Source organism: Falco biarmicus, chromosome 3 (assembly GCF_023638135.1).
Source record: "Falco biarmicus isolate bFalBia1 chromosome 3, bFalBia1.pri, whole genome shotgun sequence".
Taxonomy (NCBI): Eukaryota; Metazoa; Chordata; class Aves; order Falconiformes; family Falconidae; genus Falco; species Falco biarmicus.
Window position 1 is genome coordinate 20,368,800 of NC_079290.1, and position 23,790 is coordinate 20,392,589.

At 44.0% G+C, this 23,790-nt stretch overlaps 1 long non-coding RNA gene across 1 annotated transcript; it reads left to right on the plus strand.

Annotated features, from left to right (window-relative positions):
* The first annotated feature begins 571 nt into the window (after positions 1 to 571).
* LOC130146263 (uncharacterized) lies at positions 572 to 21,894 on the plus strand. Its single transcript, XR_008820845.1, has 3 exons — positions 572 to 706; positions 2,154 to 8,510; positions 19,336 to 21,894. It is a non-coding gene; the product is annotated as an uncharacterized LOC130146263 (long non-coding RNA).
* The last annotated feature ends 1,896 nt before the right edge of the window (positions 21,895 to 23,790 follow it).

Below are 23,790 nucleotides of genomic sequence, written 5' to 3' on the forward strand. Positions count from 1 at the left end.
CTTTGTTCAAGTATGAATAGACCCAGGTAAAAGCAATGTACCCCAAAAGATGCTGGGGGGGGGGGGGAGGGGGGGCTGGCAGAGCAGAAGGGGTTAGTGTGCCTCAATGCAGACACCCATGCTGAGACTGGGGTTTGCTGCCAGCAGAGGTAAGTGACCAAGAGGAGACTTAGCATGTCTATGGTATTTTCCACCGATCCAGATCAGTATCCTCACTTCACAGATCAGCCACTCGAGGCACAGAAATAATAAGACTGATTTAGAAAAGCTGCTGAAGGGACAAACCCGAACCTAAGTTAACATGTCTTCTGCATTTTTCTCCAAGCTACTACTTTGCGTTCTGATGTAGTTAGTGTATATACAGACTAGTTAGCTATATATGTGTAGCGTAGTTACATGTATGCAATTATAGTGAGTTTTTCATCAAAATTAGCCAATTTGAGCTCAAATGCTGTAGGACCATTGCAGCCATGTGAGAGAACAGGTGCCGTCTTTTCAGACGAATGGAAGGAAACCCAGAGGGGAAGATGCTTTTTCAGTGGACCCTTTTAGGGAAGTGAAAAGAGGCAATGTAACTTCAAGAACAGCGTGGCTTTTTCAATGAAGTTCCTTGTTCCAAAGTAAGAGGAAGCCGCTTCCAGCAGCTCTGTGTCTTTCTCGGCAGTTCAGGCTGATGGTGTTGGTCATTGTCCGTTCCATTTGGAAGGTCAGTAAAGCTGGTCTCCTCCTTGGCCTCAGGAACGCTGCCTCCCGCATATGCCAGAACACATTTGCAGGCAAGGCTTCTGACTTTCTCATTTCCTTTCTTGTTTTGTTGTGCAGAGATTTTAAGCTCTTGGCTTCCAAGCTCTCTTTTTATAGGCCTTTTGCCTTTGTTTATTGTCATTTAGTTTTTAGTTGGTTTTGCTAAGATGCCCAGTATCCTTTAGGCGTGGATGCCCATAAATTAAAATGCATTATTATTATAATAAAGTTGCGTCACTGCTGAAAGCCAGACTGGCCAACATAGACCTCTAAATAGAGGTCTAAGTGAGAAGCTGGATTGTATCGACCTCTACAACAAGCAACACAGCAGACAGTATCTAATCTGGGAGGTGGAAAATATGGAGAGGAGATGTACAAAGGGGTGTTCATATAAGCTTCTGGTGGCCTGAAAAGTCCATCTTTAAAAACTGGGATGACCATGAAAATCCTGAAAACTTTCACAGGGAACTGAGATGAATTATATACTTATAAGGCTGTGGTTGTTCTAAACTGTTGGGATTAAATGCTAAAACAGGCAGCATGCTTTGACTCTCATCTCAAATGGGCCAACCAGCTAGAGAGAGCGGTGGCTGTGCACTACCACAATTACAGGGAAAGTTTGCTTATTGCAGCAACCACTTATGAAATGAAGAGTTCGATAATCAAATAGAACAGGCTGCTCTTTTTTCAATCCTTTCCTTGAATATTCAAATGAAATGTTTTCACTTTGGGGCTTCGAATCCAGAAAAAAATACCCCAGGTGTCATTTCTTGTCATTTCTCTGCTGTAATCAACCCAGCTCACAGACAAACATTCAGAGACTTAGCAGGTCTCTTTGTAAGTGCGAAAACACTAGGTAGGATCCATCCTGCTCAACCAGGAAACCTTGGATTTGTGCTATAGTTTTAGCACCTAAAAAAAGTTATTCCTTAAGTGCCTAAGTTGTCCATGAAGAAAGGAGATGCCTCAGAAGGCTTGCAGAAGAAAATTCTTCCTTGCTTAACATAGATGCATTTTGTTAAGCAAGGAAGATATCCATCCCAGGGGTCTTCAGAAACCTGCTTCTCTCCGTTTACTGTACAGTGAACTGTACTGTACACTGTACTGTACAGTGTTGTCAGCTAAAAGGTATTAGATTCCAAAGTTTATCCACAAGTTAGCTGCCTAAGTTCAGTGAGCTGGATCCAACCCCTAAATGTTTCTCTTTCTCTGTACAATTTTACTCTCAAGTGCCGCCTGTATGAAGGTGGTTTTATATAGAAAGAAGCACCACACTCCTGTGAAGAATGAGAACATTATTTCCATTTCCCCATAAACAAACTGACCCACAGAAAAGGGACAAGGTGACTTAGGTTAGGTATGCAACACATACTTATGAACTCAAGTTGTACCTTGTCCTTCGTTTCCAGGACTGCAAAGGAATAAAATGAACACCCGTGGTCAAATGCCATCTTCAAAAGGCTGCAAGCACAACTGCTAAAATACATTCTCCGAACTCACATGAAACTCTATTTTAGTGAAAAGATGATTCCTAGAGACCTAAGTTCTACCACCCACAATGTCTCATGTTAATGTGTCTTTTTAATTTGTAGTTTATTAATCTTATTCACGTTCCTCTACGTAAAAGTCCATGAACTACCAGTAATTTCTGCTTTCTGGTTGCCTTTATGTCTGAAATGTTTTCTTACCATTTCTTGGCTGGTTTGATTTCTTAGCCTTTTCCAGTTGAAAAATTACGGGTCCTGTTTTTTGTTTGGTTTTGTTTTGTTTGTAAAATATCTGATGATCTAACAAACAGAAAACCTTACAAGAAAAATCTTCCCTTGGAAAGACGTCACGTCCAATTTTTCATAGGTTTTCCCCCAAATATAAATAACATTTACTTAAGCCAGTAGATATTAGTGGGCTGATCTAAAACTATATGATAATGACATTTGAATTCCTGCTGTCATTACTTTAATAGAAAGTCCTACTTTCAGTTTTGCTAACCAGGAAACAGGCAGAACTAGATACTTCTTTAAAAGCCACAGCTGCAAAATGTCTACTTTTATTTGTGAAAAGGTACACTGTCCTTTACGCATATATGGGTGCCTTGCATTGCTCTATCATGAGAAAGGATGACAGTAAACATCCCTTTTTGCTGAGATGGGAAAAGCTGCAGCATCAGCAATCCATCACTTCAAACCTTAAATAGCAAAACAACTGCATGGTATTATTAATACAGATACTAAAACTGACTGAAAAATAGCAGTACCTTCTTCAAGAGAAATTAGAATCATGGCTAATTTCAGTGTTGCTCATTCTGTTACTTGCAGCTCTCAGGAGTTTGCCCAGAGGTTTCTGTCAGAACCTGGCCACAGGTCAGACTCAAAGGGTCTGTCCTTCTGGTTACTATTAACTTTGATGAAAGTCGGGTCAGCTTACTATCTCCCTTGCTCCCTCGTTGCAAAGGGATCTGAAATGTGCAGTAGATTTTGCACTTGAGTAACTCCTCCCCTCTGGGCCACCGCTTCTGAGTGGGTCCTACTGAAGTGTAGCTAGAAGCTGGAAGAATTGGAGGTCAATGGTCCTGGCTCTGATCTGGTTAAACTCACATAAAGTTCATCAGGGTTAATTTTATAAATATTTTGGTGTAAGATAATTTGGGCCATATTAACTGAATCATCTGCCATGGTATTTTCCCCTTCTACTGAAGCACAATTCAGTTATTCATGTGTGTTAATTAATAATCCTTCAAGAGCCAAAGCATTAGTACATCATTTATTCCTTCCTGCCAGGAAAATTATACAAGAGATTTTGTATTCATTGCTCTGTTGCCAGAAGAACTATACTCAAGAAATGGAAAATCAGGGAAAGACAGACTGCCCACTCTGCAAAAGCATCGACGGCATACATCAGACTTTGCTTATCACTTCCTTGAACAAAACCACACAGCCTTGATGGGAAAATGGCAGACTTCAACAAACAAATCTCATATAAAACTGCCACTGCATTTGGAAAAAAACAGAAGTCCTTCCCAGGGAATTTTTCTTTCTTATCTGATACAAGACCTTTGTAACTGCTCTATTCCTTTAACCACAAGACTCATTAATGAGGGCTACTTGGCGATGGCTACATCACAACTTTGACATAATTGTCCCCAGCAGTGATTTAAGGAGGGAAAATACATCCCTCCTGCAAAAATAAACAACCTGAAACTTTCCCAGCAGTATCAGTTCCAGTCTGGTGGAGAGGACATAGTTCAGCGCTGATGACACCACTCTTCTGCTGCAGCCACCCCTCGGGTGCAGCAGCAGAGCTGAGCACCCAGTGTCCAGGGTGGTCAGAAAGCTTGCCTCTAGGGTAGCGTCTAGGCCAGTTCGTTTAACGGTTCTCCTCCAACCACTCTTGAACAGAGGTTGGTTGTATTCTTATATTACTCGAAATGGCCCGTTTGGTTTATGCACACCTCTTCTGCCCATTTGTCACTGCAAAATTAATCAAACGGAAAACTCGCCTAAACCCTTATTAAAATGTTCATTCTTATTCAGCAAAGCTATCTATTTATCAAAGTAATCTATTATCTCATGCGGAATGATCTTATCCATCCACATGAGGAGCCCTAAGAGATAGTGAAACATAATTAACGTAGAGGTTTATGAATTCATTATAGAAAATTCTTGCCTGTCAATGGAGAAGAATAGCTCATCCCCATCCCAAGATGTACATTTCTGTCACCTTTGTCTCCAGATAAGGCACAAAGATAGCATTTGGGTTGAGAAGGTTTTACTTCTAGGTTCAACCGATGACTTGAATATACTATTATATGGGTCGTTCCTCAAGAAAACAGTTTCTCCTACAAGATTGTGTAGTATTTGGAAAGCACCCAAGTAAAATCATAAAACTGTCTGGGTTTCTGGTGGTTTTGTCCTCAAACAAAACAGATGTGCTCAGGTTTTGCTGCCCTCTGCCAGTGCAGGCACAAGTACTGTGGTGAAGAAAAAAAAAATCTGGTAACCAAGCCTTTGATATAGAAAAACCACACGGAGTTGAGTCATAAACTGTGGACACGAGACAACTAATTATGGGTTATGTTAGGCATGGGGAACAGGTTAACTGCTACATAATTACAATTGAGATCGCTGTGGACACAGTCAAGGAAACCCAGTTAATAGAAAGAAGTAAATGAAAATGTATTGGTATCTACGTATACAACTTCTGTTTTCGTTAGCCTCTTCAGTGATTTCAGATGTTCTCGATGCTTTACCACTGCTTAAGCATTATATTTATGAAGGCTAAACAGGGGTTTGTATTTCACATTCTGCTATTTTTCATGAGAACAGCAGGGAAGGAGTTAGTAAAGGTTCCTTTAATAAGCACCCTGCACGGGTGGCATTGCCAGTTGAGTGATACTCCAGATACCAGAGACACAATACAAACTGGAAATCTGTGAAACAGAAACCCCTGTGAAACAGATCACTGAGCGGTGGAAAGGAGATGGGTGGTCGTACCGAAAGGGTTGGTAGTCGAAGGGCTACTGGGAAAGGAGGGGCACTGGAAGCGGGACTTGGGGGACACCACGGGCAGCAGAGCCCCGCGGCTGCCCCGGCCACCCCACCAGCAGGAGTGGCCCTGCCAGGGCTCAGGCAGAGCTATCTGCTGCGAAGCCACCTCTTGTGGAGAAAAACCTTCTTCTGACAACAACAAAGGAGCGAGAAAAGCAAGGCGAGTGTCAAGATGGGCTGCATCCCCAAGGCTTCCCTGAAGGCCTGACTCAGACTGATTTGCAGGCTTCCCCATTTCCTCCTAGCCTGGTGGAAACTTACCCTGGTTCCTTGAACTCAACCTCCAGAAGTACACACCATTTCTGAGTACATACCTATATATAGCCTCCTTCTGCAACGCCACCTCACTGTCAGAGGCTGTTTCCCGTTGACACCAGCTAAATGTGGTATTGAAGTTTGAGGCTGAGGTGATGGGTCTCTACCTGGGTGAGCAGGCAGACAGCCAGAGGGATGTCCAGGTTGCTTGACCTTACTGTGGTGTCAGAACTCGCACAGTGGAGTTGCAGGCAAACACTGTGGCTCTTTGGGTTTCTCTGTTTGCCACAATGATTCCGCTTTTGGTGCCACTGTGGGTAAGCCCGGGCGGTGCGGTGCATGCCGGCAGCCACCCATGCAGGGTATCCCTCTGCCCCACCAGGCATCTCCCTCCAGCTCTGCAGGTGGGGACGCACTCTTGTGCAAGATGCCCAGGTGTGCTCCCGCTCTTTCAGGCACATGGACTCTCGTCTTGGGTTTTGATCTGCACCTGTAAAGGCACAGGTGTCCAGATCATCAAGGAGGATGTCACAATGTCCTTGAGCTTTCCCATAAAAATTCCTGGCAGTTTCCAGGTCCTGTATGTGCTGGAGAAGGTGTTTCTGTTTAAAGCACATTGACATCAATATATTTACACACGTTAATCATGTGGGAAATGTCCAGTGTATATAAATCCATCTAACATCTCACAAGCCTCCATACTTTTTATTACTGAAAACAACTTAATCATCAGCAGACTTTAATTAGCTGGCTGCCTGCTTCCTCCCGCAGAGCGTCAGTGCCTGCGATACCCCTGGTCCCAGAAAAGATCCCTGGCTTTACACCGCGATTCATTTATTTTCAGTGCTAAGGAACAAACTTCCCCTTGTGTAACCATTTCTAAGTCTTTGCCAAGACTTTGCTTCTTCCCTATGGTTACTTATACTCCAACCATTTGCACTGTGGATGTTTGGATATTAAAAAATTATGAAGGGCTTTTTTGAATGCTAATGTAAATTGCATTTTCCAGATCACCTTTTCTGCAGCTCACCTTCAGGCATGCTATTCCAAGTCACTGACAAAGCGGCTGCTCCCCGCTCACCAAACCTATGATTTAGAAAGACAGAGGCACTTGTGATTCCCTTCCACACAAAGAAACGTCCTGTCTCAAGACCTCAACCATGAGTTATGAGCACGTAGAGCTTTGCAGCCACTGCATATTAGAAATAACAACTAATTACAAAACTGTAAAGTGAAACATAATTACTAAGGAAGAGTATTTAAATGCCACCATAGTTTATTTTGATAGATGAGCCTGTCTTGAAAATGAAGGATTTCCCACAGGAGAAATAGAGTCTCAAGTTGCTTTTTGATCTAAAGGCAATTTCTAGACTTCTTTTTTTTTTTATCACCTCCTTTGAAGGGAATCATGACTCAGAGAGACACAGGGTTAAGGGTGTAACGAACATTAAAGGCTCCTGTCACTGCAGCAAGACTCCAAAAAAATTTTCAGGGACTCCAGACCTATGATTTTAATTTTTTTTCTGTTTCTCCTGGAGTTGGTGTGATAGGATGTAAAGCAAATCTGGGCCCTGATGGATGACAATTGCTGCTCCAAGAGAAAAAAAAGAAGAGATCACTTCAGAAAGATCACCAAGCAAGGACCATATACATCGAGGTTCAGGGATCCATTTCCAAGTAATCTGACTGGAAAAAACAGGAAAAGGGGTAAAAAAAGAAAGCAAGAAAGACAGCACTGTAAGGCACCTGGGAGATGATAGTTTATCTAGGCTACTCACTGTACAAGAAGGGGAAAGCAACAGTGCATCTTTGGTGATTGCTGTAGTAATTTCTATAGCTGAAGTACCTGCTTTTGTGTGTGTCTATTTGACGTTGGCTGGGTAAGTTACTCAGTTTTTTGTGACAGGCAGGTGGTCGCACCCAGCTGTGTGCTGCATTCCTAGTTTCACTGCTCTTCTCCTGGAAAAAGATCTTGAAATGACACTCAAACATAAACATATCCTTCTCATTTCATTCATTTGGGGACCTGAGGCAGTTTACAGGCCATTCCATGTCTCGGTTAAAGCAGTACATGTTAATACACTGGAGTCAACTGACTTGGACATCTGTCCTTCAACATCCACCAAAACTGAACTGAGTATGTGTTGCTCATAGGCTTATGCCATGGATCAGCTTGCCCCTGACAGTTCACAGAAGCTAAACTGGATGTTTCACATCCACTTCAGAAATCTTTTTATATTTGCTGTTCAAGTTCAGTGAGAATACCCCTAGCACTGTCCAATCGACAAGCATTGTCCTTTTTCCTTTTTTTTTTTTTTTTTTTTTAAACTTTCAAGTTTCTCTCCTTTTACAGTCCTATTTTGCTTGCAGGCACCCATTTCCTTCATTTCTAATTTAGGCATGGGACACTTTCCCAGAACTAAAATCAAGGCATGAGTAAGGAAAATGGTATGCAGAGTATGAGCACTGGTGAGGAGTAGATGCCCTCTGTTACTACCAGTGAAGCCTTATTATCAACATGACGAACCAATTCAGAGCTTCCATTAAGGCAGTTTGATTTTGGCATAGGAGGAAATCATCCAGCATTTTTCAAATTGAGTTTCAACGTTATAGACTCACACCAAGGAGTAAAAAATCACCTTTGTATTTATTTGGGCCAGGCATATGGGCAGACCATTCACCTGTGTAGTACAGATCTCTCACGGAGCATTGTTTAACCACAAGGCCACCTCCAAAACCTTTGGAAATCAGCAGGAATGACTTCAGCAGGGTGTTTGACCTCAGCGCAAGTGTGCCCATGCAACTGGCAATGCCACAGCAATAGCTGTAGCCCTTTTTACTTGCATGGAGCAATATCACACTATATTCACCTCTGTTGCTTAGATGAGCAAGTTTATCACCTGGACTCGAAAGCCACGGTGGCACAGAAGCAGCTGCCCGTATTTCACACCCCTGGGTGGAGAACAGGTAACCAGGCACATATAAAGAGTATTGCTGGTTCTGCATCCCACTAGCATCTTCCTGTGGGGTTTTGTTTTCTCTGTGAAATATTTTTACTTTTCTTCCCATCAGCCGTATCATCAGGTCCCACATACATCTGATGGCCGTTTCTATAAAGTAAAATACTGGCAAATGTTGACGTTACATCAGTGAAACTAAACTGTGCAGTTTCTAAGGAAGCTGCAAACTGGGTGCGTACAAGTCCTTAGGGGCCAAGCTGCTTTTTCTTCCTACCTTGCAGTAATATGTATCATGTTGAAATTTGAAAACAAGGAGTGAGCATGCATTAAAAAAACAGTCCTAATTCTTTTTCCAAGCCTTATTTACTAAAACAAATGGGTAAAACTATCATCAGGAAAACATCGTTACATGACCATTGCCCGAAGTGTATTCTTACCACTGGATCATAATTCCCTTTCTTTCCATGCCTTAAAAGTTCATTCAGTTCTAACTTCTGCAGTAATGTTTATCTAGAGTACCTAATTATATAGTGCAACCTGCATCTGGAGTGCTGGTTCAAGGTTATTATAGTTCTCCACAGACATAACAAAAATATTATTTTAAACTTATCCATTGAGGAAAAATGGCTGGACTTTACCACTGATAGAAGCATACGGATGTAAAATAAAATTATTAGAACTTTAGAAACATAAGAGCTTTGTCTGTTCAGATGAATTTCCTCCATGACACTTGCTGTCACAGAAGTATCTCCTTTTTGCTTCTGCTGCAGACATAAAATCTGATAAATTTAAACTAAATATATTAGATGTATAAAATGACAGATTGTAGTGATAGGCAAATAAGAAAGCTGAATTTTATGAATGCTTGTCAGCATATGTTACTTGTTCGGAAGATTTGATAAGATTAATGAAATATGAATAATGGAGTAGGAATAATCATTTAATAGTTTCTCAGTACTCAATACCTGAAAACTAAGCTTCTACTTAATCTATATCATAGTGATTATATGCAGAGTACCATTACTTTTACTACAAAGTAGAAAACTTTTTCTTTGGCAGCAGTAAAAGGAAAGTGGGTAGATAAAACAAACTCTTTAATTCACATGTCCTTACTCATAGGTTTCCCGTCAAGCATGGTTTCTTCTTTATTTAGAATCAATACTAAGTAAGGAAAGGATAAATATATAAATCGCAAAACTCTTTCTGTGGGTGTATTGGTAGCCAAAGTAAATTGTCTGAGGTTTGGAGAGACCATGTGCTCGTTCTGTATTTGCTCTAAAATTCAGAAGTGATGAAGAAATATTTTGTTTCAATCCCTAGAATGAGGGCCGGGAGCCCTGCTGGGAGGGCTGGCTGTGTTTACAAGGCACAGCATTCCTGATAGATCCCTCGCTGCTCACTTCCATAGTATTCCCGGTCTCTGTGGAAAGGGTGAGGTCTCACACACCGTCAAAAATGGGAAGTCAGGAGCCTTTGGCTGGGGCCCAGTTATTTTTTCTGCCATGGCAAGCGAGTGCAAGGCAAGAAAGCTATAGGACCCTCTCCTAAGGGGTTTGTACTGTGGAAGCCTGATTCTGCTAACAACCCAAGCGCAAAGATAAAAGTAGTCTCTTTAAATTCAGAAATGACTTTAAGATAAAGAATGTGATTAATTCTTTTACTGACAGTGGAAAAAATTAATTGTACTCATGCTACCTCCCCCAAAAAAGACTTCGCTGTTACTAGACAAGTCACATCCCCGTGCTCTGTGTCAGTGCCCTTATGTGAAAATGGATGCAATAAAATGCCCAGGTGATGATGTGATACCGTTGTGGAAGTTCACATTTCTGGCTTGTCCTAAGAACTTCAGAAAAAGTTGAGTGAGAATTGCAGGAACTCTGTTTTTTTTAATAATGCTTCTGGTTAATGGCTCAGGTAAAGTAGTCCTCAAATAATGAAGTCAGCTAGGAGGAATCACAAGTTTGTTAAAAGTGTGATGTAATATCACTTGGAAGCTTTTAGGCTTTTAACTGTGTGCCAATATTTTTTATTCTTATTAATGATCCAAAAGAGCTTTCACTTTTACCTGGGTAAAAAATAGTATCAATATTAAGATAAGTTTCAGAATTTAAGAATTGTTCCTTCTAGGTATTTGAAGCAAAGTAAGTTTCAAAAATATAGAAGTATGGAATACATGTTGTCTTGGTTTCAGCTGAGATAGAGCTGTGTACAGCATAGGTACTTCTACACTGCAAGCTTCACTAAAACTGTGAGGTTCTTAAATCCATGACCACTTAAGCCTTATCTTTAAAAAGAGGCACTTTCACTCAACACCGTCTGGGCAGACAAGCTCGGTGAAGTCACTGTAGAAAACTCCATCACCCTTCTAAAAGGTTTCAACCTGTGAGAGTTCAAACATTACCTCAAAACGTCTGAGTGCAGCTGTCTAGCAGGGTCTGACTGTTGCTTAGTAAAAATAGTTGGAAATGGATCAATATCCTGAAGAATTATTGCTTGCATTGTGTTACTGTGCAGTTTGATCAAACCCTCTTTCTTCCTTCTTTCTTCCATTCCCTCCCTCTTTCCTTCCTTCCTTCCATCCTTGCTTTCTTTCTTCCTTCCTTCCTCCCTCCCTCCCTCTTCCCATTCCGGAAATGGCAAGAAAATAGTCTGAGCCCTCAAGACAAGCATGACAAACAGAGGGAGAGGCTTCATTGGCTCAGCGCCAAAGGAAATGAAATTACTTTGAGGAATTTTCAAATTTTGCATAAAATTAGCTGGATGCCAACCCACATGTTTAGATGTGGGTCAGATGAAAATTACTGTCACAGGAGATGTGGAAGGTCAAAGGATGAGACAAACCCGCCCCTCGCGCTTGCGTCCAACAATGACAAAAATCTGGAAGGAAGTGGTAACGTAAAGGGGCTATCTGGGACTACAGGCTGCCAGCACTGGTGCAGTGTTTTTGTTGCACGTCTATTCAGAACTAAAAAAACGTAGCAAAAAAATGTCATCAGGCTGATCTTTATGCACGTACAAAGGGTTCAAATAAATGTAATTCTGGAGTCACGGGGTTTCAGTGGCACTAACACCAAGTTTGCATTTCTTTAGGAGGGAAACTGCTGGTAGGGATGCTGATGACATGAAAGCAGTGTTGGGGCAGCTGGGATGGTGGTGCGGGTGACACAGATCCTAGGTGACATGGTTCAAGCATTTGATTGCAAGGTGTTGGAAGAAGGCTGCAGAAAATCTCTGCTCGGATTTCTTATGGAGTTAAACAGAAGAAACAATTAATCATTCCAGAGTGGAAAGTCTGGGAGACGATGACAACCTCTCCAATTTTGTGTTCATTATTTATTTCAACCTTTAGAAATACTAGGAAAGGTATTTGCCCTCCACGCTACAGCTCACAGTACCCAGAATGGGGCAAATAAAATGTATGATGTTGTTTCAGGAATGAAACAATATGAACAATGGTCTCTTGTTTGGCATCTAAGACCCCCACCTGAATAGTACAAGACTTAAAAGCCCAACAGGTCATAGGGGCAAAAAAAAAAGAGGAAAGCAGAAAAAGCTGCAGCAGCAAGATTGGCAGCCAAAGGGAAGCAGGGCCAGTGGTCTCTTCAAGCCTGGGACACAGTAAGTGGATTTCTCGGAGCTGAGGAAGAGCCTGATTAGAGATGCCAGGAAAGAAAGGAAATTTTACAGCCTAGACATAGAGCATGGTTGCGGACGCAGGCCAGGCTGGAGCAGGCAGGATGCAGGAGCTAGGGACGAATTTGTCAGTGCAAGTGGATACGTGAAAAAAAAACATTTCAAACTGTTAGTCCAAAGAAGGTGGGAGAATTTCATCCCCGCCAAATAAATCATAGGAGACCTTGGGGTGAGATCATTATTTACGTAGAGGGTGGGGTAGGACCTCGACCAAGCAGGGTGCTCTCAGCCTGGGGCTTCGTCCATGGGAAGGTCACCAGAAAGCCAAGCGGGGAAAGCAAACAGCAGCAGAAGGAGCCCAGACGGGTCCAAATCTGATAAAAGTGCTTAAATCCAGAGATACTCCACATTTTTCCAGCCTTCCATCAATAGAGAGGATTGTGCTAACTGGCAAATTGCTGCTACAAGATGATACTCTTGCTAAGCCCAAGTTAAAGGGAAATAGCAATTATTTTTTTAAAAAAAATGCTTTTTTCTCCTCACAGTACAGAAATTGGGGAAAGCTGAAACAATCAATCCAATGCAGTACAATATCAGGAGCACCTCTTAGTCTGGTTGAAAGTTCTTCAATTCATGCACGGAATTAGCCATCAGCATTTTTTTCATCACAAGGACCATGATTGTTCATATGGGATTTTTGTACGAGATAAATGCTCACGTGACAGGAAAATACTGCCAAGTACAGTGGGAAGGATACACAGAATAGCTCATTGTCTCATACCCCAGAGCTCTCCCAGGCCTCCCTGCTAAGCCAGCAGTGTGCAAAGGATATGACACTCCTCTGGGAGCTGAACTTCAGTGTGTATCCGGCTGTTTTTAGCGTGCATTCCCTACTGTCCTCTTCACATCTACCGTCAAAAGCTCCTGAGGACCATCACAAAATTCCTCTGAGAGCAAAGCTAGGGAAAAAAAAAAAAAAAGGAAACACCTACTTTTTGTTTTCCATGTTTTTCTACTTCCAATATTATCAAAGTATGTGAGAACCCCCGGTCCCAAAGAAGTAATGTACATGATAAATTTTATTCTACTTCAAGCTAGGGGACAATAGGTTTACTGTGGAAAATTTGCCCCAGTCCTTTGTTTTTCCTTGAGTTCCGCTACCAAAAAAATATAAAAAATTGGAATTTGTTTTTTTCTCAATTTCATATGCTTGAGAAGTTTTCACTCAAAAAACACAACATAAACCATAAAGCATGTGGGTGCGTTGGCAACCTGTTTGGGTTTTAATGAGCATCATGTATATTTTTACTGGGGAGAAAGAAGTTCCTGTGTTTTTTTTCCAATATACCATTGCTTTAGTGGGAGTCAAAAGTGAAGTGAAACCATCGTGTTAACCGAGAGGATACCAAGATGATAGTGTTCTTTGGTTGTTCCCAGCACTAATACCCACTTGAAAGCAGTAAGGAGACCTTATTTCCTTTTGGGGGGCTTATTTTAGCATTTGAAATATGGCAGATAGCATAATTGGATTTTAAATATCTGATCCAAATTTATTTCAGGGGATTGAGTCAAAACAAATAGAAATTCAGGTTTGCCTGGTGCATTTAAAAACTGGCAGCACACACATTTCAGGACCTCACCAATTACAGCACCTCACTTATTTCTGAAACAGTTGGCTGCATATTATTTCTATCTAAAACCATGTCCCACACTTTCAGGCTTAGTTGCGGGTTCATAAGTGTTTGTTCTATTATTCAATCGTATTATAAAATGAACCACATTTTCCAATAGCTACTTCATGTTCCCTATTTCATTTTTAATTGTGGCGTTTCTTCAAACATCAGTTGTCCCACAGGATTTCATTTTTGGACCACTTTCGCAAGCCACTAAAAATGATGAATTCTTGAAGCTTGCAATCTGAGCTTTGTTTAAGCCCACATACCAAAATCTTATCCAAAACCATGTCAAAGAAGCCAAAACCAACCCCATACCACTTCCTAGGTCTAAGTTGCATAACGAATAGGTCTGTACCCTCCCATAAAAACATAAAGGCTACTGGCCTCCTGTATTTTTCGTGGACAGAGAGTTACCTCAACACCCATGATGCATTAATATTGTCTTGCACCAGGTAAACATAAGTCTTCTGTCAATTGTATCCGCTTTTAACTCTTGCATTTCAAACGCTCTGATTTCCTGTGGTCTGATGACATTGTTTGCCACTGAAATACAGGGGGAAAAGAGTTTGTGATTACTGGCAGGCTAGTTTTCATCAGCTGAACCACCTTTTAATTTTTATTTTAATTTTTAAATGTCTAAAACTGTCCAGATGCTGCTGGTGCTTGTTGTCTGATCCCCATTTGTCCCCTTAAGGACCCTTCTCTGTTCTGTCTCGCTAGGACATCCCATGGTCCCTCAGACAAGTATATGGGCCTTTCAGGGTGGCTCTAAAGAATCTCAAACGAGTAATCCAGCTTTCCAAGGAAAAAGACAGATCATTATTACAAAGTCCACATGTGAAGAAAACAATCAATCACCATCTTCTGGTGGAATGACCAAAAATGCTAGTGGGGATGAGGTTGCATGACTTGTGGTGGCTGGGATCCAAGCAATCATCACATCCCAAGGAGGTCAAAAAGGACAGGTACCTTCTACTACATCTCCTGTCACCATTCTTTTTGTAACTTCTTGTTACACCACCAAAATTATCAAATTTTATTGTTTCATGTATTCTGTATTGGAAAGCACTTTGACTGGGATGGCTTCTTTTACATAAGTTCTCTTGCAAACCACTTTGAGTGGAATTACTTCTTTTACATCAGTTATCTTAACAGTTTTTTGCTCTGGGACCAAAATATCAAGTTTGTCACTGGGATGCATTTGAAAATAAACTCTAACCTCAGATGCACAGCCAGTCTCACTGCTGGAGACACAGCAGCCGGAGATGCAAGATAAGAAGATGAAGCTTCTTCCAGGTGTCACCAGCTGCTGGTGGTCTGTGGGTCTATAAGCCGTGGAGCAGCATGCAGGGGCATGCAGGGAGCAGTGAGGTGGTGGCAGTGCTGCCCAGCAGCTGCTGGCTCTGCTGCCTCCAGTGACGCTGTGCCCACCGAGCAGCACGCTTCTGGCTCCAGGATGCTGCCACAACCCCTCCCGTACACCGAGCACACATATGGATGGCATCCCCTGCATCCAGGCTGTGGAGCTCTTGCAAACGCCAGAAGAAGAGAAATCGGGGAGGTTTCCTGGAGCTCTGATAGCTGTCTGACCTGGTCCCCATACGGCAAAGCAAAAGCAGGGCCAGCTTTTGCTGAGCAAGCTGAGTCTGCAGATCGTGTTTCCACATAGCGCTTGAAACCCTTAGCCCACATCTCCACCACTTTTCCACATCATGGTTACAGGCTTCTTAAATTTCCCTTCTACCACATGGTTGCTCACAAAGCTTATCTCCCTACTACACAGATCATTCCTGCCTCTTTTAGGACAAGAATCCTCAGATCTTTCAGGAAGGCCAACAGAGCAAGATGAGGCTGTGTGGTTTGCTTTCACATCCAGTGAGAAACCAGAAATATTTCTTCCTACACTGTAATGAAGAATGTGTTATCATTGTTAGAAGGAAGGCCTGGGTTAGATCCTCCTTTCTCCCGTTCTGAAATGCCTTTTTTGAGAACAAACAGCAGGTGAATAAAGGTGTCTGTGATGAAAGAAACGTCTCAGAACATAAAAGAGGTTTGTATCCATGAATCTAAGAAGCAAGCAGATCCGTGTGCACGTCCTGGTCCCTCACTAAGGCATCTGTAGAGTCCCTCAGCTTGGAAGAGTCATGGGAAAAGTCTGTAAATGGAGGATGTAGGAAGAAAAAGCAAGAAAAATGCAGAGTCTAGAGAAACACAGTTAAGGTTGGACCTAACTCTGGTTCAGCAGTTAGTTCATAAGCTTTCAATACATAGCTCCTTTCAAAAGGCCTCAGCATTCTTCGTAACCTTCAGCTTATTCATGATTCCACATCAGAGGAGTATTACAGAAACCTCATTTTGGGTGGCCAAAATGTTGATTATTGTGACAGGTTTCCATCTGGCAGAAAAGGTCATATTTGCCTTGACATAAGCATAAAAGTTGCTTTTGGCCAGAGTTGCTCCTGTAGAGTCCAGGTACACAACTGGAATGTGCTGAATGCTGTGTTACGCCATCCTACAAGTGTCAGTCATGCTTTCTCAAGGAGGAGCACTGGTATAAATTCTGCCAGCTCTTCTTTCTGCCTTCCTTATGGAATTCATCCCATCTAGCATGAGTGGTGAGATCTCAGCCATGGCTTAAGCTCATCAAAGTGGTCCATAACTCATCATCCGTGTCAGAAATGACAGTGACGTAGAGGCTGAAAGTCATCAGTGACTTGGATGCACCAAAGTCAGTGTTCCTCCCTAATCTTTCCGGTGCCTTCATACAAAAGCTAAGCCAGAATCAAGGGGATATATATTAACAGGGAAATACACATTGATTCTAGACTATAGATCCCTGTTACCTTCCTCTCCCAAAAGAAACACCGGAACTGCAAATGGTTATCACAGGTACTTTCCTAAGATTTCCTCACTCTTACAGATAGATGCAGTACTTCTATGTGAACTTTTAAATACAGGTACAATGCCCCACACTATGTTCTATGATGGACAGTATACACCCGTGCTCGGTAAAATTACTCCATCATGCTTATTCACTTTGTAATTATCTATAGTTCAAAATTCATGATGAGCTGTTACGTACACATCTATATCTGGTCGAGAGTGTTGGAAATGAAAGTAAGAAAGTGAATTCCAAATAGAGCCATTCTTCGTGCAGCTACGCAGAAGGACATTAAATTAAGATTACAGTTGGTATCTGTAGTATCGATGCTCCTTAACATCTAAGAGCCTGTATTGCAGCTAGCTTTCTTTATATGAAGGGAATTTTGTTTGCAATTTTTAAGTTTCTTTGAAAAGCCAACAAAATCCTCTTAGCAATTCCCCTACATGGAATTGTATTGACAGGACAGAGGGGTCATTGACAGGGCTGCAACTTATACCCAAAGAAAGTGAGACTGGGCTGTCACCTTCTGGGTGGACCAGCTTTCTAAAGGAACATGAGACACAGTCTGAAAGTGAACTTCACAGATACTTTTTAGATGCAGACAAACAGCAAGTCTCAGCAACTGGGTATAATTTCAAGTCTTGATGGTCGTAGATTACGTGTGCTGATTTACAAGTCTTTCTTTTCTGATTTTTCTTTTCTCCCTTGACACATTCCTAACCTTTTTTGCTTTATTCCCTCTAGCCCTTTCTTATCTCAAAGCTTCTCTTTCCTGTCTGTCTACATAGGAAGTCCCATCCTCAAACGTTACTGAACATAACACTGAACTTTCTGTTCCCATCCACAGTCTCTCCTGTTTCTGCTTTTTGCCCCCTATTTCCTTGTTCTTCTTTTCTTCCACGTACATAATCCTGGCTCCACGCTCAGACTCTCCAAACGAGTTCTGTATCTAGTGAGCCTGGTTCCCATCATCTTTCCCACTTCAGGTCTTTGTTTGAACCTTCCCTTCCTTCCAATCAGCTCTCACTAATTCCCATTCCTAACTCCCTCCTTAGGCTGCTCAGTCATCTCTCCCTCCTCAATCTCTCTTCACCCAGCCTGGTTTCTCATCTGATCTGCTCTCCTTTGTAACTACCTCCTCATCCCAACAGTGTCTAGAGGTGACCTGTGTCCTTATACTCATCCCTCCTTGTGGCTTTTCATCTAGCGAGCATGAGTTTCTTCATCCCTGCCTTTGTTCTGTTCTGATCTTGCCAGTCTCGCAGTTTTTCATACTGTCCCTGCTCTTCCTTCCTGGTTTTACATTACAACATCCTTGTGCAACCAGTTTCTCCTTTTATTTTCTTTTTGGAAAACCTCATCAGCTCCCATGCTTTTCCAACTCAGCTTCTTGGCCCTCTCTGGCCCCATATCTGAGACCTTGGTCTCCTCTTGCCTAGACTCAAGTTAGATGGTGGCTACTTGCTGTCTCTTGATCTGGCAGTGTGTGGGCACAGAAGGCACAAGTCATGCGCCAGCTTGCTGCTACTTCTAAAAGCATCTGCAAGGAAATCCTGGGATGCAGAGGCTCAAATCAGTCAGTGGAGATAAAGCAGCTGGCATGCAAAAGGTAGCACATGCTCAGGACAGACAGGAATTTTGAGGAATTTATCTGCCAGACTACCATATTACTAATGAATAGGGGTTTAAATCCAGCCAAATATGGGCAAATACTTATGTGTCTGGCACCAGGATGCCTCCAGCCTGCCAACCTTCAAGTCAAAGCATGGAGGAGCTAGCATTTCCAAAAAAGAATTCTTACAACCAATTCATTAACATTGGCAAAACAATGTCTTTTTTCCTAATCTTTTTTCTGGGAAATAGCATAACCATTTTTGCTGAAACTTTCCAAAAAAAATTTAAGCAGAGGCAGACACCCAGCATAAAAATTCACAAAGTTATAAATACCCAGAACAGGGATTTATAATTAGAAGCATCAGGCAAATTTATAGTATTTGGTAGCATAGTATCAGTAACAACCATTTTTATTACTGTAGCCCCCAAAATGCTGCTCAGGGACCACAACTTGACTGTGTTAAATGTGTACAAACATGGAACAGGGATATGTCTACAACACTGGGTCCCAAAGAGCTTATAAATCAAATTTTAGAACAACAGAAAACAGATAGATCCAGACACATAGGCAGCACAAGGAAACAGTAAGAAAATATGTTTTAGTGTGACTGACAAATCATCTCAGGGTACCGTCAGCCTATGGACCGTCAAGTTTTTCATAGATGTGCAGAAAGATAAGAGCTTTTAAGGAAAATGAGGCTTGGTCAGAGGACAATGAGGTAGTTTTGCAGATACTTGCAGAGGCACAGGGTCATGACAGGAAGAAGCATGGAGGAATTTAAGTGAAACTAATCAGCTTTGCCATGACCCCTGGGCAGATGACATCCAGCAGTGAGAAAGGGCCACCAAGCAGAGGGAGAGCAGCCTGGAAGGCAAGCCAGAGCCAAGGACAGCACCCAGGAGTTTACCCTCATTCCTGGGATTGCCACGTGTGCCCATCTCTGGGTATAGAGGGGAGGTAGGACTTAACAACCATTAATGGCCATTATTCCCCTTTTCCTTCACCTTCCTGTCGCCACAAAAAGGAGGGAACACAGACCGCCTGCTTCGCTGCTGTGTGCGTGGGAAGGGTGACGATTTTCTGAAGACCCTATTTCTTTGTCCCCCAGGAAGATTAGCTGGAGGTAAAATAAAACTCCCAGATAGCTCTAATTAAAGGGGGGTGGGGTGGTGGGGGTGGTGGCGTGTCTTGTGGGTGTTGGGATAGGAGTGGCCTCACCAGCTTGATTTCAAAGCCTGCAGCCCTCCACGACCCTCAGCACCGCTCTGCAGCCTCCCCCCTCTGCAAGGCGGGAGGCGGCTGCAGCCTCGGGGGCTGTGAGCGGCCGGGTGCCCCAGCCCGCGGGGTTTGTTCCCCTTTCCCAGCAGGAGGATTGCACAACACCGGGAGAAACGCACGGTCCCACCCCGGACGGAGGGGGCGTCCCTTGAAGCCATCGACCCGGAGCCGGTGCAGCCGGGTGTCCCGGGGGTAACAGCTGTGCTCACAGCTGTGTAGAGCCGCACCGCTCCGAGCGCAGCCAGCGGCGGCCGCCGCTGCTGCGGGAGCCGGGGCGCCCTGCGGAAAGGCGGCCGTCCCGCTGCGGCTGCAGGCAGCCCCGGGCGCCCAGCGCGGCGGCGGACACGGGCCCGGCAGGGCGGCCGGCGGGGCGGGCCGCGCGCAGGCAGGGCAGGGCGGCGCCGGCGGGAGCGCGCGCTGTGAGCGCCCCCTGCTGGGCCGGCAGACGCCGCCGGGCCGCACCGCGCCGCCCCCCCCCCGCCGCCGCCGCCCCGTCACCGGTGTCAGCCAGCGCCCGCCGCCGCCCCGTCACCGGCCTCTGCCGGCGCCCACCACTGCTCTGTGACGTGTGTCAGCCCGCGCCCGCCAGCGCCCCATAACGTGGGTCTGTCAGCGCCCGGCTGCACCCTGCAACCTGCCGCTGCTGGCACCCGCCACCGCTCCGTAACGTGTGTCTGCCAGCACCCGCGCCCACCCCGTAATGTGTGTCTGCCAGTGCCCATCACCACTCCGTAACATGTCTGCCAGTGCCCACCAGCGCCCGCCAGCACCCCGTAACGTGTCTGTCATTGCCCACCATTGCCCCATAGTATGTGTCTGCCATTGCCCACCACCCCCCCATAATACCTGCCATCGCTCACCAGCGCCTGCCAGCACCCCATAACATGTCTGCCCATCACCCACCAGCACTCTGTAACTTGCCTGCCATCACCCACCATTGCCTGCCATCGCCCCATAACATGTCTGTCATTGCCCACATCACCCCGTAACGTGTCTGCCATCGCCCACCATCACCTCATAACCTGTCTCTACCAGAGCCCACCAGCACCCCGTAACAGATCTGCCATTGCTTGCCATCACCCCCCATCGTGTCTGCCATCACCCACCATTGCCCCATAACGTCTGCCATTGCCTGCCATCACCCTGTAATGTGTGTCTGCCAGCATGCATCATCGCCCCACAATGTCTGCCGTTGCTCACCATTGCCCTGTAACATGTCTGCCATCACCCACCATCACCCCATAACATCTGCCATTGCCCACCATCACACCGTAATGTGTGTCTGCCATCACCCATCGCCCACCAGCACACCATAACATCTGCTATCGCCCACCAGCGCCCCATAACCTGTCTTTGCCATTGCCCACCATTGCCCCATAATGTGTGTCTGCTACCACCTGCGACTGCCCACCATGGCCCCACACCTCCCGCGCCGTGGGTGGGCAGCAGACCCACACCTGCCCACCCGCAATGCCGGCTGCCCGCCACCAGCATGGCCTATGGGAGCAGAGTGGCAGGCCTCTCCCTGGTGGGAACCGCACTTCATCCTGAGGGACAACAGCAGCAGAGATCTCGCCCCAAGCATGACATCGGCACAGCTCTTTCCAGTATCCCAGCTCCAGTCCCTGCAAGGTGCTGAGACAATGTCGTGAGTCCTCTGCCACATGAGCCACCCTGGTCTCTCTGCCAGTGCCCTCAGGTTGAGCCTAGTCCCATCTTCACACCCACCACCGCCAGCTCTTGAAGGTGCCTTCAAGCTGATTTCAGGGCTTTGCCTGCAAACCTGCAGTGTCTTAAGCACCAGTAGTTTAGACTTGACCAAGACATCCCTAGTGGACACTGCAGTTTGCCTCTCCCTGCAGGAAGCATCCCTTGCTCTCTGTTGGGTTCATCATCTTTGGCAGGCAGACAAGTTTTTCCAAAAGCCGAAGCCTCCGCTCCAGAAGCAATCAGGGGGCTCATTCAGCGTTCGGTCATCCAACAATCCCTGTGCCTTGGCTGAGAGCACGCAGTCTCCCACCAGCCCCACAAAGCTCCTTCTGTGGGGCATAAATATACTGCCGGAAAGCAATCAGCATCTGGGACCCAGGTGGCTGGCCAAGGTGAGAGTGGATCGTTGGAGGGGATGGAGCAGCATGAGATAATCTCGGCTGTTTGTTTGCACTGGAAAACTGTTGGAGAAATAACACTGCTGTTCTAGTGCCAGTGGCCTGGTGTGAACTGCTTTGCTGTGAACGCTTGTCTTTGGCTCACAGTCTCAGCTTCTCTGCACCACATGTTAATAAAGATTCAGATAATTTTCTGATGCATGTCACCATTATTTTCAAGCTGAGCTCACCAAGACAAAGAAGCCCTTCAAGAAGGATCGAGAGGTGAAGAGTCCATAACTTTCCTTGCCAATTTGTTCCAAGGACTAACTTTCCTCTCAGTTACATTTTAATTACTGATTTCTAATTTGCATTTGTCTGGCTTTGTCCACAGTTCTGTCTTTTTTTGTTTGTTTTCTTCTTTTCTAGTTGGTAGAAACTCACATATTTTCTCAGTCCCTTTTTTTTTTTTTTTGATTAGCTAAACTGGCTGAGCCTATTACAGCTGTCACTGTCTAGGGCTTTGGCAATTTTTATTCTTTCCAATATCTTCTCCAGTTTTTCAACATCCACTCTGAAATGTGAAGAGTTGATTTGTACAAGTATATTCCGTTTTCAGTCTGATCAGGAAGGCTACAAACAGAGGAAAATCCCAAGGCCCATGACTCCCGTGTTAACATATCTGGACATATGGCCATATTCACCCTTTTCTTGAGGATTTGAACAGAAAGTTTAGACTTCTCTCTTTTCCTGCTTTCCAGCACTCCTGCTGATTTTTCTGCATCCATTGTCTACATTTTTTCTTATTGACATGCTGCTTTCACTCGATTTTAATAAAAGTCAAGAGATCGGAAAGGATGCGGCTTAAGAAATGACCTTTTTTGCCCTATAAACATTATTTTTTACCACAGGAAGGACCCCGTCTGATGATAATTCCCAGTGACAGCTACTCTCTGAGATTTGCAGTGGTAATATGGGAAGTCAGTATGTGTACATTCCAGGTAGACCTGAATATATTTTCTGTCCTCATTGTCAAAGGCTGAGAGCTGAGACACAGCAGTGGTCTTAACAATCTACGACATGGTTCGTTTTCAGGACTGGCTGTGTGCATGCTCTTAGCCCATAGGAAACATGAGATAAAGCATTTCAACTTAAACCCAAGTAGAAGACGTGCACATCGCTCTGCACGTGTACTTTTAAACCACAGGGAAATCATTCCATAATTCCTTAACCCGTGAGAAGTCACTTACTTACCGAGTCCTGAGTTTGGCATGTGGTCGCAGAAGCTCCTCCCTTAGCACATCTCCAGGACTGTATTTTCTCTGGAACCACCGATGTGAAATAACTAAACAGCACAAGAGTTTTGAAAAATAGAGAGAAAATATTTTTGAAAAGAGGTGAAAAAGAAGATTTGAATAATATCCACACCCACATTTCAAGAGAAGCGAATCGGGTACTCTTTGGCCATTTTTGTGTCAGGTCTGCCGATAACTCCTGTTATCTAGGCAGAGGCAATCTCTCTGTTGTGGCCAGAGATTTTGCTTTTCGAATCTATGCTGTCTGCTGGGGCTGCTTCTGCTTTTTGAGTCAGTTTTCTCTAGTTATTTACACAGTGAATATTTGTGACAAAGTTTAACTATTTCCAAGAGGGGTATATGAAACTGTCTTATGCCAGCAGAGGTGATTCACTGTGTTGGAATAATGGTGCACACGCCTGGGAACTGCAATCTTTTAACTAGGTTGCTTTCAGATAAATTAAAGCTGCACACAAAAAAATGTGTAAATGAGTGCTAAAACATCCCACTGAGATTTTAAAGACTCTTAACAATGATTAACCGCTATCTTAAAACCGCTTAACTACTCACTGCTGAGACCTTACCCTACAGATCCTTCTCCATACAGAAGACAAGTACCCAAACCTCCACTTCCAATCCCTTCTTCTTATTAACGTTCCCTCCAAACACCTCTCGGAAAATATATGAATGGTGGTTTCAGACCATCTGTAATGACCTTGCTCTTCATCAGAGTCCCAATACACATCCTTCCACCATACTTTGAGATAAAAGTGTGTTGCAAATCACTTGTAAATAAAATAAGGCAGCAGAGGTGAAACT